The sequence below is a fragment of the Ranitomeya variabilis genome, chromosome 1 (genome assembly GCF_051348905.1).
Source record: "Ranitomeya variabilis isolate aRanVar5 chromosome 1, aRanVar5.hap1, whole genome shotgun sequence".
Lineage (NCBI taxonomy): Eukaryota > Metazoa > Chordata > Amphibia > Anura > Dendrobatidae > Ranitomeya > Ranitomeya variabilis.
The window spans coordinates 456,153,782-456,171,831 of record NC_135232.1 but is presented as its reverse complement, the minus strand read 5'-3'; positions in this window follow the sequence as shown (position 1 = coordinate 456,171,831).

Here is an 18,050-nt window from a genome sequence, read left to right as displayed (position 1 = left end):
ACGGGGGAGCAGAGCCATGCATACAAGATGGGACGGGGGAACAGAGCCATACATACAAGATGGGAGGGGGGAGCAGAGCCATACGTACAAGATGTGAGGGGGAGCAGAGCCATACATACAAGATTGGACGGGGAAGCAGATCCATACATACAAGATGGGATGGGGAGCAGAGCCATACATACAAGATGGGAGGGGGGAGCAGAGCCATGCATACAAGATGGGATGGGGGAGCAGAACCATACATACAAGATGGGACGGGGGAACAGAGCCATACATACAAGATGGGAGGGGGAGCAGAGCCATATGTACAAGATGGGAGGGGGAGCAGAGCCATACATACAAGATGGGAGGGGGAGCAGAGCCAAACATACAAGATGGGATGGGGGAGCAGAACCTTACATACAAGATGGGAGGGGGAGCAGAGCCATACATACAAGATGGGAGAGGGGAGCAGAGCCATGCATACAAGATGGGATGGGGGAGCAGAGCCATACATACAAGATGTGAGGGGGGAGCAGAGCCATACATACAAGATGGGAGGGGGAGCAGAGCCATACATACAAGATGTGCCGGGGGAGCAGAGCCATGCATACAAGATGAGACGGGGAGCAGAGCCATACATGCAAGATGGGACAGGGAGCAGAGCCATGCATACAAGAAGGGATGGGGGAGCAGAGCCATGCATACAAGATGAGGGAGGGAGGAGAGCCATACATACAAGATGGGATGGGGGAGCAGAGTCATACATACAAGATGGGACGGGAGGAGCAGAGCCATACACACAAGATGGGATGGGGAAGCATAGCCATGCATACAAGATGGGATGGGTGAGCAGAGCCATGTAGACAACAGGGGAGCCATGCATACAAGATGGGATGAGGGGAGCAGAACCATACATACAAGATGGGACAGGGAAGAGCAGAGCGATGCATACAAGATGGGGCAGGGGGAGCAGAATCATGCATACAAGATGGGATGAGGGGAGCAGAGCCATACATACAAGATGGGATGGGGGTAGAGCAGAGCAATGCATACAAGATGGGACAGGGGGGAGCAGAGCCGTACATACAAGATATGAGGGGGGAGCAGAACCATACATACAAGATGGGAGGAGGGAGCAGAGCCATACATACAAGATGCGACAGGGGAGCAGAGCCATGCATACAAGATGGGACGGGGGGAGCAGAGCCATACATACAAGATGGGAGGGGGGATGCAGAGCCATACATACAAGTTGGGACGGAGGAGCAGAGCCATACATACAAGATGGGACAGGGGAGCAGAGCCATACATACATGATGGGAGGGGGGACGGGGGAGCAGAGCCATACATACAAGATGGGACGAGAGGAACAGAGCCATACATACAAGATGGGATGGGGGAGCAGAGCCATGCATACAAGATGGGACGGGGTAGCAGAGCCATGCATACAAGATGGGACGGGGGAGAGCAGAGCCATACATACAAGATGCGATGGGGGGGGCAAAGCCATACATACAAGATGGGATGGGGGGAGCAGACCCATGCATACAAGATGAGACAGGGGAGCCGAGCCATGCATGCAAGATGGGAGGGGGGGAGCAGAGTCATGCATGCAAGATGGGGGGCATGTATGAAGAAACAATATGGAACAATGAGGGCATGTATGAGGAAACAGTACAGGGGAATGTGGGGCATAACTGAGGAAACAGTATGGGGGCATACAGTATTTGAGGAAACAGTATGGGGGATAGGAGCAGACACTGAGGAGCGAATGGGGGAATGTATGTGGACACAGTGTGAGTAGCGATGTGAAAAATGTATGTGAACAGAGTTCGGGGAATGAGGGCTGTGGGATGTGTGCAGACACAGAATGTGGAGTGGGGGTGTATGTGTGAGCAGGCAGTATAGAAAGTGAAGGGGTAAATATATGGGGAGACAGTATGATGAACAGGGGGATGTGAGAGGAGACAGTATGAGGAGAGAGGGGAATAGTGTGAGGAGACAATATGGAGGGAGAAAAGTGAGTGGACACAGAATAGAAACTGAGTAGTGAGGGCGTAGCATGGAGGGACAGTGGAACGGCACAGCCAGGAGGGGATAGTATACCAAGGAGGGGGAGTGTGATGAAAGAGTACAGTATAAATACTGTGCCCTATAGGGGGGACACAGTGTGAGAGAACAGTGTGAAGAGAGGGCTGGAATGGAAAAGAGAGGTCGATGTGAAGAGCATGTACCATAAGAGGGACAGTGTGGGGATCATATTTTGTGCAGACAGTATAGTGAGGGGTGATATTTTTATTCAGGATCATTTTAGATCATTTTAGGATAATACACCCCCAGATACGATATTTCTTCTCCTAGACCACCACTCCAGACCGAGATCACCAGGCACAAGACACAAGCTATAATCGGTGACGCCCAAAGTCCAGAATGACTACTTAAAGGCCACGGGTGTGACCCAGCCTCCAACCAGATTACCAGCTAGATTAACCCCGGACAACCTGGATAAAATCTAGCCGGCGCCACTGAGTGTATAGTGGACGAATGTGGAATTACCGCTGTCTGTCGGACGCCCTACAGACAATGGAGTCTGCAAACTGTTCTAGTAAAATATGCGCTCCAGGAGGCAAATAGCACTCCATTCCTCCCGAGAGTCTCCGTATGGCCAAGTAGTACTTTGGAGCCACATATGGGGTATTGCCACGTTCAATAGAAATTGCGGGACAAGTTTTGGTTGCATTTTTACAGACTTCTTGTGTGAAAATATAATATCTGGGGCTAAAACAAAATTTGGGTGGTAAAAATGTAGTTATTTTTTCTTTAATGCCCAGTGGTATAAAATTCTGTGACACACCTGTGGTGTCAATATGATCACTGCATCTCTAGATGAATTCACTGAGAGGTGGTGTTTGTAAAATGGGGTCACTTATGGGGAGCTCTGCTGTTCTAGTACCTCATGGGCTCTCCCAGTGGGTCATGGCACCTGCAAACCATAACAGTAAAATCTGATCATTTTGAGAATTTGGTGATGCCATTTGGGTTGACAAACGTGCCTGAAGTATTTCAACATTTCATAAATGATGTGTTCTCGCATGTACTGGGGAAATTCGTTATTGTGTACCTAGATGACATTCTCATTTATTCATGCGACCGTGATACTCATTTAGAGCATGTGAGGCAGGTGTTACAGCCACTCAGAGAAAATAAGCTCTATGCAAAACTTGAGAAATGTGTATTTTCAGTTCAGGAGTTGCCTTTCTTGGGTTATATTCTGTCTGCTTCAGGGTTTAAAATGGACGCCGCTAAGGTGCAAGCGGTGCTGCATTGGGAACGACCTGATAACCTAAAATCACTCCAGCGGTTCCTTGGATTTTCTAATTATTATAGAAAATTTATCAAAGATTTTTCTACCATTGCTAAACCACTTACTGACATGACGAAAAAGGGTACCAATTTCTCTTCCTGGCCTGAGGCTGCTGTGCGCGCATTCGAATTTCTGAAGAACAGTTTTGCTTTGGCCCCCATTCTGGTGCAACCGGACGTATCAAAACCATTTACCGTGGAAGTCGATGCGTCTGAGGTTAGAGTGGGGGCGGTGCTGTCACAAGGCTCATCCTTGGGCGAGTTGCGTCCATGCGCCTACTTTTCCAAGAAGCTGTCGCCCGCCGAACGTAACTACGATATCGGCAACGGGGAGTTGTTGGCTATCAAGTTGGCTTTTGAGGAATGGCGACACTTCTTGGAGGGGTCGGTCCACCAGGTTACAGTTATCACCGATCATAAAAATCTGCTTTATTTAGAGTCAGCCAAGCGTCTGTCCCCCAGGCAGGCTCGCTGGGCATTGTTTTTCACGCGATTCAACTTTTTTGTCACGTACCGTCTGGGGTCTAAGAACACTAAGGCAGATGCTTTATCCAGGTGTTTTCTGGGAGGAGAACCTCGGGAAGATCCGGTACCCATTCTCCAAAAGGGTGTAGTGGTCTCGGCTCTCACGACAGAGGTTGAGGCTGAGATTGCCGAGGCTCAGGAGGAAGTACCACCAGAGCTTCCCATTAACAAATCATTTGTACCTTTCCATCTTCACCTAAAGGTATTGGGTGAGCATCATGATACTGTTCTGGCTGGCCATCCAGGGGTTATGGGTACCTTGGAGTTGGTGTCGCGTCGGTTTTGGTGGCCCAAAATCAGATAAGACGTGGTCTCGTACGTATCAGCATGTACCACGTGTGCTAGGGCTAAGATACCTCGCTCCCGTCCTGCTGGCTTATTACATCCTCTAGGGGTACCCAGTAGGCCATGGACGGAGATCTCCATGGATTTTATTACAGACCTACCCTCAGCTGGGAACACGGTCATCTTGGTGGTTGTTGATTGGTTCTCAAAGTTGTCGCACTTTGTGTCCTTGCCTTTGTTGCCTAACGCAAAGACTCTGGCTCAGGTTTTTGTGCAGGAAGTGGTCAGACTTCACGGGATCCCGTCTGACATAGTGTCGGATAGGGGTACTCAGTTTGTGGCAAAGTTTTGGAAAGCATTTTACTCACAGCTGGGGATCAAGTTGTCGCATTCTTCGGCGTTTCATCCTCAGTCAAATGGTCAGACCGAGCGTATTAACCAGAATTTGGAGCAGTACTTACGCTGCTTTGTTTCTGACAACCAGGAGGAGTGGTCGACGTTCCTTCCTTTGGCTGAGTTTGCCATTAATAATCACCGCCAGGAATCGTCTGGGGAGTCCCCATTCTTTTGTGTTTACGGGCATCCTCAGTTTTGTACTCTGTGTCAGGGGGGTTCTACTGGCGTTCCGGAGGAGGACCAGTTAGGACCACAACTGTCATCCGTTTGGAGGAGAGTGAAACAGCGCTTGCTGAGCATGGGTGCAAGGTACAAACGAGTGGCTGACAGTAGACGTGTGCCAGGTCTGGACCTGAGTGTGGGTGATTGGGTGTGGTTGTCCACAAAAAACATAAAACTCAAAGTACCATCCCTGAAATTGGGTCCAAGGTTTATTGGTCCATTTAGGGTCGCCGCCATCATTAACCCGGTAGCCTACCGATTGGTGCTTCCTACGTTATATAAAATACACAACGTGTTTCACAGATCTCTTTTAAAGAAGGTGGTGGGTTCCATGGATGCGGCGCCGATGCCACCTCCAGTCTTGGTGGATGGCAATTTGGAGTTTGAAGTCTCCAAGGTGGTTGACTCTCGTATAGTGCGCCGCACATTACAGTACCTGGTACACTGGCATGTTTATGGGCCAGAGGAGAGGTCTTGGGTACCAGCTTCGGATATACATGCGGACCACCTGGTCAGTATGTTTCACCGCCGCCATCCGGACAAGCCGGGTCCTATAAGTCGTGAGGGCCCTGGGGTACTGTCATGTCGGACGCTATTCACACTAGGGCGTCCGACAGACAGCGGTAATTCCACATTCGTCCGCTATACACTCAGTGGCGCCGGCTAGATTTTATCCAGGTTGTCCGGGGTAAATCTAGCTGGTAATCTGGTTGGAGGCTGGGTCACGCCCGTGGCCTTTAAATAGTCATTCTGGACTTTGGGCGTCGCCGATTATAGCTTGTGTCTTGTGCCTGTGATCTCGGTCTGGAGTGGTGGTCTAGGAGAAGAAATATCGTATCAATTTAAACATTGACAAATCCCCTGGCCCAGCTGGCATTCATCCATGGATACCGAAGGAATTGAGCTCAATAATTGACAAACCACTGTAACTCATATTCTTAGACTCTTGTAACAGGGGTGGTGCCACAATATTGGAGGATGACTAACGTGGTACCAATATTCAAGAAAGGTAAGAAGGTGGATCCGGGCAACTACCATTCGGTAAGCCCGACATTAGTAGTGTCCAAAAAGATATGACCTGCAGACATATATTGCAGAGAATAATATAATAACTGACAACCAGCATGGATTCATGAAGGATGAGTCTTGTCTATCTAACATGTTGAGTTTCTATGATGAGGTAAGTGTGAATCTGGATGTTGGTAATGCGGCTGATGTGATTTATCTGGACTTTGCCAAAGCATTTGATACAGTTCCACATAACAGACTTAGGCCGGCCTCACACTAGCGAGTTTTACGGACGTAAGAGCGCAGAAATTACGTCCGTAAAACTCGCAAAATAAACGGCACAATTATTCTCAATGGGGCTGCTCCTATTAGCCGTATATTACGGTTCAGTATTATACGGCTTTCTACGGCCGTACAAATTCGCAGCATGCTGCGTTTGTCAGCGTATTGCGCAAAAAAATCGCTAATGAAAGTCTATGGTGGCGAGAAAAATACGGATTCCACACGGACCTGCAGTGTGACTTGCGAGAAATACGCAGCGGTGTTAGTGAAAAGTCGGTAATTCAATTGCCGGCTTTTCATTTCTCCTGCACAAACCCGACAGGATATGAGACATGGTTTACATACAGTAAACCATCTCATATCCCCTTTTTTTTTGCATATTCCACACTACTAATGTTAGTAGTGTGTATGTGCAAAATTTCAGCGCTGTAGCTGCTGAAATAAAGGGTTAAATGGCGGAAAAAATTGGCGTGGGCTCCCGTGCAATTTTCTCCGCCAGAATGGTAAAGCCAGTGACTGAGGGCAGATATTAATAGCCAGGAGAGGGTCCATGGTTATTGGCCCCCCCATGGCTAAAAACATCTGCCCCCAGCCACCCCAGAAAAGGCACATCTGGAAGATGTGCGGTGGGATATGGGGTAATGAAGGGTTAATGCCACCTTGCTATTGGAAGGTGACATTAAGCCAGATTAATAATGGAGAGGCGTCAATTATGTCACCTATCCATTATTAATCCAATTGTTGGAAAGGGTTAAAAAACACACACACATGATTTAAAAGTATTTTAATGAAATAAACACAGCGGTTGTTGTAATAATTTATTGTTCTCTCAATCCATCAGGAACACCCTCGCTTGGAAAAATAATAAACGCACAAGATACATACCTTCTGGTGAACCGTCTCGTCCCATAATTGACACCTCTCCATTATTAATCTGGCTTAATGTCACCTTCCAATAGCAAGGTGGCATTAACCCTTCATTACCCCATATCCCACCGCTACAGGGAGTGGGAAGAGAGTGGCCAAGTGCCAGAATAGGCGCATCTTCCAGATGTGCCTTTTCTGGGGTGGCTGGGGGCAGATGTTTGTAGCCAGGGGGGGCCAATAACCATGGACCCTCTCCTGGCTATTAATATCTGCCCTCAGTCACTGGCTTTACCATTCTGGCGGAGAAAATTGCGCGGGAGCCCACGCCAATTTTTTCCGCCATTTAACCCTTTATTTCAGCAGCTACAGCGCTGAAATTTTGCACATACACACTACTAACATTAGTAGTGTGGAATATGCCAAAAAAAAAGGGGATATGAGATGGTTTACTGTATGTAAACCATGTCTCATATCCTGTCGGGTTTGTGCAGGAGAAATGAAAAGCCGGCAATTGAATTACCGGCTGTTCACAGATATCGCGCTGAATGAAATCTAAATACAGAATATATATATATGTGTCTCAACGACATATATATATATATATATATATATATATATGTTTTCCCGAACATTTGAGCACATAAATCCATTAGATGTCGGTTTTGCAAGCCTGCGCGAAAATCTCGCAGTACAGATGCCATACGGATTACATACGGAGGATGCCATGCGCAAAATACGCTGACACACCCTGCCTACGGATCAATATTTTGGGAACATTTCTCCGTATTACGGCCGTAGTACGGACGTATAATACGTGGCGTATTGTCTTACGCCAAGTGTGAGGCCGGCCTTATACTTAAGCTACAAAAGCAAGGACTGGGGGAACTATATGCAGATGGGTAAGAAATTGGCTAAATGACAGGAAACAAAGAGTTGTCATACTGTAAATGGTAAGTTCTCTAAATGGGATATAATCAGCTGCGGTGTACCACAGGGATCTGTGCTAGGACTGATTCTTTTTAACCCCTTTAATCTCTATTTGTGGATGGGATTGAGAGTAAATTGTCAGTCTTTAGGACAAGATGACGTTTTCAGAGGTCTTTTTAATCGCGTTTTATAACACTTTTTTGTTTAGCAATATGATGAAAAAGAATTGTTTTTTGCTTTTTTTGTTTTTTATGGTGTTCTCTAAAGGGGTTAACTAGTGGGACAGTTTTATAGTTTGGGTATTTGCGGATGGAGAGATACAAAATATGTGTCCTTTTATCGTTTATATATTTTGTTTTCATTCAAATATTTATTTATAGATACAATATGTTTTGTTTCTTATTATTATTTTTAATATTTTTTTAAATATTTTTACAATCATTTAAAACATTTTTTTAAACTTTTTTTTTACCTTTTTACTTTGTCCCAATATGGGACTATCATTTTCTGAAGGCTGATCACTTCTACAGTATGGAGATGCAGCAGCATCCCCATGCTGTATAAACTGTCAGCTCTGCACTGACACAGAAACTTTCTCATCATGCACTGGGCATGATCATCAAGTTTTCTAGCTCTGGTGACTCGTATGTTGTCATGACGACATTGGGTCACCATGGCAACGATCGGGACCCCGCGTCACTTCGCTGGATCTCCGATTCAAAGGCAGAGGGCTGTCAGCCCTCTGCCGGCTCGCGGAAAGCTGCAATCGCAGCATTTAGGGGGTTAAAGTGCCGGGAGTGGTGTGTGACAGCTCCTGACACTTAGTACTGGGTATCAGTTATCAGAATCAGCTGACACCCAGTAGCAATCGCCCACGCATAGCCTGTGTGTGCGGGCAATCACGATGTCATAATAATAAGTTCCTGGTCAGATAGGCCCAGGGCAAAGGGGTGTATTATTACGAAAAATGTCAGAAAGAGTTTTAAACATTCTCTCTCTCTCTCATTATTCTGGCATTTGGCAAATATTAATAATTATTGCAATCCTAATGTCACGCTGGGTGAAGGATAAGTATGTGCACAATAATGGAAAGAGGTAAGGGAGAGCCCAAGCCCACGGGAAGGGGGAGTGGAGACCCCTAGACAGAACTAAAATCACCCTGTCTGCCCTAACATCCTAATGTAGGTTCTGCACCGATCGCCGAGCAGGAACCTTTTCCCTCTTTCACCCTAGCGATTGGACCTGGTTAAGAAGACGGGATACACTAGTCAGTCCACACTACTACTAGAGACCAAGGGGGTAGACGAACAAGGGAACACTTAGCTTGAGAAGACCACTGCTATATCACACCAGCAATCCTCTGAGGGTCCTCAGGAAAGACACTAACCAACTGTTAGAGCTTCCAACAAGGCTGAGGTAAGTAGAGCTAACACTATCAGCATGCTGCAGACTCTGAATGAATTTATACCCCCACCAGGCTGTATGATAAGCAGAAGATTTTGTATCAAATATTCATAAAAACATGCATATGTGTCTTTCTATATGGTGTATGTAAACTTCTGGTTTTAATTGTATATACTGTATCTCAGTGATGAGAACTCCATGTGCTTATCAGTTTACCATAGTTATAGCTGGAGACAAGTTCTATTTTCTTGCATTTTCTATATTAGATTCTTTGTTTTAACCTAAACCTTATTACATGAGTTATTGCAGCTTCCACTGATACCAATGTAAAATGTCAGAAATTGAATTGCTTCTTCTGCATTTTATCATGAATGTTTGTCTTCTGTACCCATAATAAAAATAGAGCATGAAACTGTCATGTAACTTCTCGATAGCCATATACTGGGTTGGAAATGAGGTCAATATGAATTTTTGGTAGCTCTTCATCCTATTCTTAAAATATCATTGGTTTAATCAGACCTAGGGGAGAATGAGTTTAAGGTGACATTTGGAATAACTTGTCACACACTTCTACAGTAGATGCAAGTTTTCAGCTGACCTATACTGTACAGTTACCTTTGAAATCATCAATATAATTAGCAGTTACAGAGCAGTTACGGAGCAGATGATCTGTAAGAGTCTATCAGCCTGCAGGCAGGTGTCCGACCAAAGGTACAGTAATGTAACAGAGTACCTACTATAAAGAGGCTTTCATGGGACCAAAAGTCATCAATCAAAAGCTATTACATGCCACCAGCCTCCCACCATAGAATCCCTAACTCAATTGTTGTAATGTTCTTCCCTTTCAACATCATAGGCGCATTTAATCATTCGATATATATATTTATTTTATTTTTTTTGCAGCACATATAAGCTCACCCACAGGGAAACTCCATCTCACTTAGAAGTTTCAGATTCCTGGAAGAAAACTGTTCAGTTTCTTGATATATAATTAGGCTTTGGATGATTTAATTATAGAAGACTGAAATCATTTGACGATTATTACAGCAAAGTCATCCTCTATATATACATGACCATAAAGCACGACTCAATAAAGACTCCCAAAAAACCACGCTTTACATTTGGTCAGAAAATACAGTTAAAATAAAAACACTTTTATTAACATCATGATCTAAAAACAAGGTAACAGTAGATACAGTATACCACAGGTACAGGCAAGAAAGGTGGGTACACTCAGGATGAGTTAGACATTTAAAGGGTAAGGGTCTCCTTAAAATAAGTATAGTATACCATCATCTACAGTTAGTCACCATAATTAGACAAGGTTTGCATACATTAAGTTTGTACAGCCTTAATCTGATATGGATATATTACATGATTCACAACTCATAGTCTAATAACCATATCTAGAGGAAATCCTCAGTGTGTCTGAAAAGCATAACCAAAAAATGAAAGGAGCCACTACCAAAGCATCTTCTAACATAACAGCACAGTTGCAATAATAAGATGGAGTGTGTATATATATATATATATATATATATATATATATATATATATATATATATATATATATATATAAAGGGGTGCTGGGAGATGTGGCACGGTAAAGAGCCTATAATACAAATCAAAGGCAGACAAAGGTATAGTTACCTGGAAACCAAAAAGTAGGACCCACCACACTCTACGGGCATTTTGCACTGAAATGCTTCATTCAGGGGTGGTGGGGTACTGGCCAGATGGAGTATTTATCGATGGAGATGAAGTTTTTATTTTTCTGTCAATATGGCCACGTGAGGGCTTGTTTTATGTGGGACGAGTTGTACGTTTGAATGACACCATTGCTTTTACAATGTCGTGTATAGTGTTGAGCGATACCGTCCGATACTTGAAAGTATCGGTATTGGAAAGTATCGGCCGATACCGGCAAAGTATCGGATCTAATCCGATACCGATACCCGATACCAATACAAGTCAATGGGACTCAAGTATCGGACGGTATCCCTGATAGTTCCCAGGGTCTGAAGGAGAGGAAACTCTCCTTCAGGCCCTGGGATCCATATTAATGTGTAATAAAGAATTAAAATAAAAAATATTGCTATACTCACCTCTCCGACGCAGCCTGCACCTTACCGAGGAAACCGGCAGCCTTGTTTTCTTAAAATGCGCGTGTTTACTGCCTTCCGTGACGTCACGGCTTCTGATTGGTCGCGTGCCGCCCATGTGACCGCGACACGACCAATCACAACAAGCCGTGATGTAATTTTCAGGTCCTGAATGCCTAGAATTAGGCATTCAGGACCTGAAAATTACGTCACGGCTTGTGATTGGTCGCGTCACGGTCACATGGGCGGCACGCGACCAATCACAAGCCGTGATGTAATTTTCAGGTCCTGAATGCCTAGAATTAGGCATTCAGGACCTGAAAATTACGTCACGGCTTGTTGTTATTGGTCGCGTCGCGGTCACATGGGCGGCACGCGACCAATCAGAAGCCGTGACATCACGGAAGGCAGTAAACGCGCGCATTTTAAGCAAGCAAGGCTGCCGGTTTCCTCGGTAAGGTGTAGGCTGCGTCGGAGAGGTGAGTATAGCAATATTTTTTATTTTAATTCTTTATTTTACACATTATATCGATCCCGATACCGATTCCCGATACAACAAAAGTATCGGATCTCGGTATCGGAATTCCGATACCGCTAAGTATCGGCCAATACCCGATACTTGCGGTATCGGAATGCTCAACACTAGTCGTGTACTAGAAAACAGGAAAAAAATTCCAAGTGTGGTGAAATTGCAAAAAAAGTGCAATCCCACACTTTTTTGTTTGACTTTTTTACTAGGTTCATTAAATACTAAAACTGACCTGCCATTAAGATTTTCCAGGTCATTACGAGTTCATAGACACCAAACATGTCTAGGTTCTTTTTTTATCTAAGTGGTGAAAAAAATGACAAACTTTGTTAAAAAAAAAAAATTGCGCAATTTTCCGATACCCATAGCATCTCCATTTTGCGTGATCTCGGGTTGGGTTAGGGCTTATTTTTTGCGTGCCAAGCTGACGTTTTTAATGATACCATTTTGGTGCAGATATGATCTTTTTTGATCACCTGTTATTGCATTTTAATGCAATGTCGCGGCAACCAAAAAAATGTAATTCTGGCATTTTGACTTTTTTCTCGCTAAGCCATTTAGCGATCAGGTTAATACATTTTTTTATTGACAGATCGGGCAATTCTGAACGCGGCGATACCAAATATGTGTATGTTTTTTTTTTTATTGTTTTATTTTGAATGGGGTGAAAGGGGGGTGATTTGAGCTTTTATATATTTTTCATTTTTTATATTTTTAAAAACTTTTTTTTTACTTTTGACATGCTTCAATAGTCTCCATGGGAGACTAGAAGCTGCCATAACCTGATTGGCTCTGGTCTATAGAGAAGATAATCAGATTGCCTCTATGTAGTAGAATTACTCACTTGCTATGAGCTCCGACCACCAGGTGGTGCTCATAGCAATACGGCAGTGACATCCATAAAGGTCTCCAGGAGACCTCTTGTTGTCATGCCAATGAACCGGTGGCCCGCGATCATGTGACGAGGGTCACCGGTGGGCGGATATCCAGCCCGAAGTGCGAGTTAAATGCCGCTGTCAGCATTTGACAGCGGCATTTAAGGGGTTTATTCCACCTGCCACTATTCCGGCACATGTCAGCTGTTCAAAACAGCTGACATGTCCCGAGAAAGATGTGTGCTCACCGCCGGAGCCCACATCAAAGGGAGGGAGTCCAACGTCGGCGTCAATTTACACCCAACGTCAGAAAGGGGTTAAAAGTTGGATTGGCGGTCTTAAAGGTGTTAAAGCAAACTGCAGTTGAGGTACAGAGATTTTTCAAAATCAGAAAATCACTTAAAGGGAAGGTGCCGCATTTTATTTTTTGTATTAAAAATGATTGTTTATATAAACAATTATTTTTAATACAAATTTACATTTTTTAACTTTAACCTTTTTTTATTATTAATTATTTTTTCAGCCACTGGGCGCTGCCATTTTGCTTTGCAGGAGTGTAAGTGTAGCTGCACGACACTTACACTCTGCAAATATGGCAGCCCTGGGCATAGAGATCTGTTGTCGGCATCCGACCCTATGCTTTACATTGAGCTGCTCCCTGCTGTGATCTGGCCATGCCCTCAGGGCTGTCTCCACATCACAGCAGGCAGGAGATCAGCGCCATCTTTCTGGAGCTCACAGTGCATCTGTGAGCTCCACTTGAGAGCCCTGCTGTTATAGGAGAGGAGACCAAGGACGGCACAGGAGGGAGAAAGGAGCAGCGTTGGCAGCAGTGAAGTAATATCGGCGGGGGAGAGGTAATCTAATCCTATCCATTGTGATGCTGACTCTGAGCAGTGTATCTCCTCCCATGTGTGTTTTTGTGCTGACTGTGTATCTAATCCTACCCTGTGTGATACTGACTGAGCTGTGTATCTAATCCTCTCCTGTGTGATGCTGTCTGCAGAGCCATGTATCTAATCCTACCCTGTGTGATACTGTGCTGAGACGTGTATCTAATCCTCTCCTGTTGGATACTGTGTGCTGAGCCGTGTATCTAATCCAATTCTGTGTGTTACTGTATGCTGAGCCATGTATCTAATCCTATCCTGTGCGATACTGACTGAGCTGTGTATCTAATACTATTCGATGTGAAACTGACTGCTGAGCTGTGTATCTAATCCTCCTATGTGTGATACTAACTGCTGGGCCGTGTATCTAATCGTATCCTATATGATCTATATGGCGGTATTATGTGTGAAGTATATGGCGGTATTATGTGTGATCTATATGGCGGTATTGTGAGAACACTGGTGGTATTTGAGATCTATATTGCGTCGTTATGTGTGAAGTATATGGCGGTATTATGTGTGAAGTATATGGCGGTATTATGTGTGATCTATATGGCGGTATTATGTGAGAACACTATGGCGTCATTATTTGCGATCTATATGATGGTATTATGTGAGAACTATAGGACAGTATTATGTGTGATCTATATGGCGGTATTATGTGAGAACACTATGGCATCGTTATTTGCGATCTACATGATGGTATTATGTGAGAACTATAGGACAGTATTATGTGTGATCTATATGGCGGCATTATGTGAGAACACTATGGCGGTATTATGTGAGAACACTATGGCAGTATTATCTTCAGAAAGAGGACCCATTCTAGGATGGTTCTGGCTGAGCAGCTGCACACGGGTCTGGGGTAATAGAGGGGGCAGCATGACCTCCAGTTAGGTGCAGTCAGGGGAGGGCTGGTGTGGCAGCTGAAGAGAGGCGTCTCATTTTTATCGTTACTATGTGGCTACTTTTTCTTCCCAGCATCACCCGGACTGTGCCTGTCGCCTCGCTTTCACACATCGCCAGGACAGGATGGAGAAGACAGGAGCTGAGGAGGGGAATGGGGTCTTTGCATGCAAAGTCTGGATCAGAACAGGCCATCAATCCACAGAAATGTTTCCTGGATTTCTGTGGAGCAGACAAGCAGACGGTCCATCCATGTGTATAAGACAGCGCTCTATGTACAATTTCTGGCTGCTCCGCGCACCGAACAGGGTGCCCCCCATAGACTAGCACACTGCTCTCCTGAAATACTCTGTGCTGCTGTCACCCTGCTCCCTCCACCATATATCTCCCAGAATCCTTGCTGCCTGCCATCCTTAGTGACTGTCTACTTGTCAGTATAACTTTGCAGTCACCAACAAAATGGCTTCTCACTGTGTTCACAGCTATGTCAGCAGACTCCGCCCATAATTACTGCAGTGCAGTAATGTGAGCTAGCTGTACACTAGGTTTTTGTCAAATTTCATTAGCTGCTCCCCCTAGTGTTTAAAAGTGGAAATGCCAAACCTTTTAAAATTATTTTTCATATTTTACTAAATTATAAACAAATTATAATATTTTTTAAGAAAATTTAAACATTAATTCTTTACATTTTTTCAATCGCTGGAAAAAATTTTTTTTTGATGGCACCTTCTCTTTAAATATTCTGTTCTTCTAAGCTAATTTTCAATACCATAATTTATTCTGACTCTGAAACTGATCTTGAGACTCTTGTCTTACCCCTTTTGCTATGTCTTGCTCTTGTCGACCTGTTTCATTGTATTTGCAGTTCAACCTCCTGGTTTTCACCTCTGATTATATCTTTGTCTCCTCCTTTACTCTGTCACATCTTGACCACTCTTTCAAAATGATGACCCCTTACTTGTTTCCTGACTTGACCTTTGCTTTTAAGCTAAACATTCCAACATGCAAGGAGGGCTGGTTTTAGACAAAGTGGGGAACTATGCAAAAGTTTTAAGTGAGGCCCTAAATGCTAACATATTGCACCATCACACAGAAACATTTTGGCTACATTTACATGCTAATAGTTCAGGCCACTAAAAGAACGTGATCGACAATATTGAAGTCGTTCGATACTTGTTTCAGGGTCTCTTTACAATGGCTGAGGAACAATGATGGGAACAGAACAATCACTAGTAGATCAATCTGTCCCCATACAGTATCATGTTATCAGCAGCATATCTGCAGTTTTCACTGGACGATGTTCTGCTGAGAACAATGATTTTTGTCCGGCATAAACAATCAAACCACTTGATGATTAGGCAGCATTTTGCTTGCTTAGTATAAGCAAGTATATGGAAGGAGGAATAGGCTTGGTTTTCGAGGTGTACATGGAGTAGGTGGTAATGTTACTGAAAACTCTACTAAACAAACACCGGCTTGTTTTATCCAAAGGCAACTGACAAATTCTGTTACTAGATGGGCTACTCAACTCCTTTTCTTTGACAGTCAAACAGCGGCCAAAAAGAGCACGTGCTCCAGTGGATGGCAAGCGCTGCATCAAGTGGCCGCTCTTCCTCTTTCTACACCTTAACATCACACACAGTGCAATCCTCAGAGGTGGCACCCCAATTACCCTTGTTTCCCACAGCGTTACAACTCTCCAACCGCACAGAATACAAATAGCATAATTGTGCAGCATGGATGCATGAGACAGGGCTTGGACCAACATTTCTACCTTAAACATTGATCAGTAACAGGTGGATGAGTGATAGCTGTAGGCCTGGAGCTCTGAGAGCCCTGCCAAATTCAGGCAACAAACATGAAGGAGACCCAACTTGGAGTCAAAACATTTCCAAAAATTAGGGGCAGACACCAGGAAAAATGGTATTAATTGACCCACAGTAGAAATGTTTCTATGGCACAGCAGTAGTCAGGCACGGGCCATTTATGAGCCAGGAACTGGGCCAGCATTTACAGCTTTGAATTTAAGCTCAAATTAAGAGGTGGGTGAGGGACTGGTGTAGACTTGCTGTGCTGTGAGCCCTGATACCTCATGCAACAGCTCAAACTGCTTTTCTGCTCAGCCACACTCAGGTGGCACAAATATTAGCTTCAAACTACTCTTGTTTAAAAAATTTAAGGACAGTAACACAGATAGTAGACTGAAAGTAAGTGCAGGCCTGATGGTTTGGGAGCCTTACTGCTGCAGACAACACACATAAAGGAGACCAAACTTGGAGTCCAAACATTTTCAAAAATTAAGGGCAGACACCACTAAAGTGTCATCAATTTCCCCAGAGAAGAAATAGTATAATGAGGCTCTGACACCTCTTCCACTACAGGTAACCCACCAGATGGAACCAAACTTGGAGTCTCCACATTTCAGAAAATTATTTGTAACATCAGCAGCAGTAGCAACAGCAGGCACAGAAGCCATGACAAAGATGTCACAAACTGCAATAACGCAAGATTAATGCAGCACACTAAACACTACACCATCGCCTAGTCTGCCCAGTCCGTGACTGGGGTGCCAAAGTCCTTGGAGATCCAGGACTCGTCTATAACTGAGATGCACACTGTGTGCCTCACTGCTGTCTTGGGGAAAACCATTCTTAAGATTGTCTTCAAGCGTGTTTTGATAGACCACCAGACACACCACAACAGAGAGGGGATCATAATCCTCTTCATCTCCTGACTCTTGTGCACCCATCACCTCTTCCTCCTCATCCTCCTCCATTTGTTCCTCAGTTCCTGCACCTTCACTAACAGTTTGTCTGGTACCATGATCGCTGCAATCACCCTCCCATGGCACCCACATGTGCAATGACAGTCCAGAACTTAGAAATATTGTTGTCCCTTACATATCCTCTTCTGCTTCCTCCTCTTCCTCTGGAACCACCACCTCCTTCTGCAGACTATTCAAAGTGTGCTCCAGCATGTGGATGATCAGAATAGCAATGCTAATGATGGCATCAACAGCACTGACCATTTAAGTAGCCATTTCAAAACTGTGCAGAGGTCCTTCATCTGTGCCCACTGTGCAAGCGTGGTTTGAACCACATCCGTACTGCATTGGCCTTGGCAATAGAAAAGGACATACAGCACCCTGGCTCATTGCTTTTGCCACAGTCACTGCAGCATATGCAGAGTGTAATTTCACTGTGTCGGCACATCACATATCAACCGGTTAACTGGTAGCCCGAAAGACCTCTACAGTGATGCAAGTCGATGACCCACGGGATGCAAGAGGCAGACGTGAGCACACAGCGACCATGCTTTCTGCAGCAGCACATCCAGACCAATATAGTGTCTACCTGGTTGAGGATGTGAGCCATGCAAGGCACATATGTGTGAAGTTGCCTCGACATAGAGCCGCTACCAAGTTCGCACCATTATCACACATGGCCTTCCCTGCCTCCAGGTTCAGTGGAGACATCCATTGCTCAAA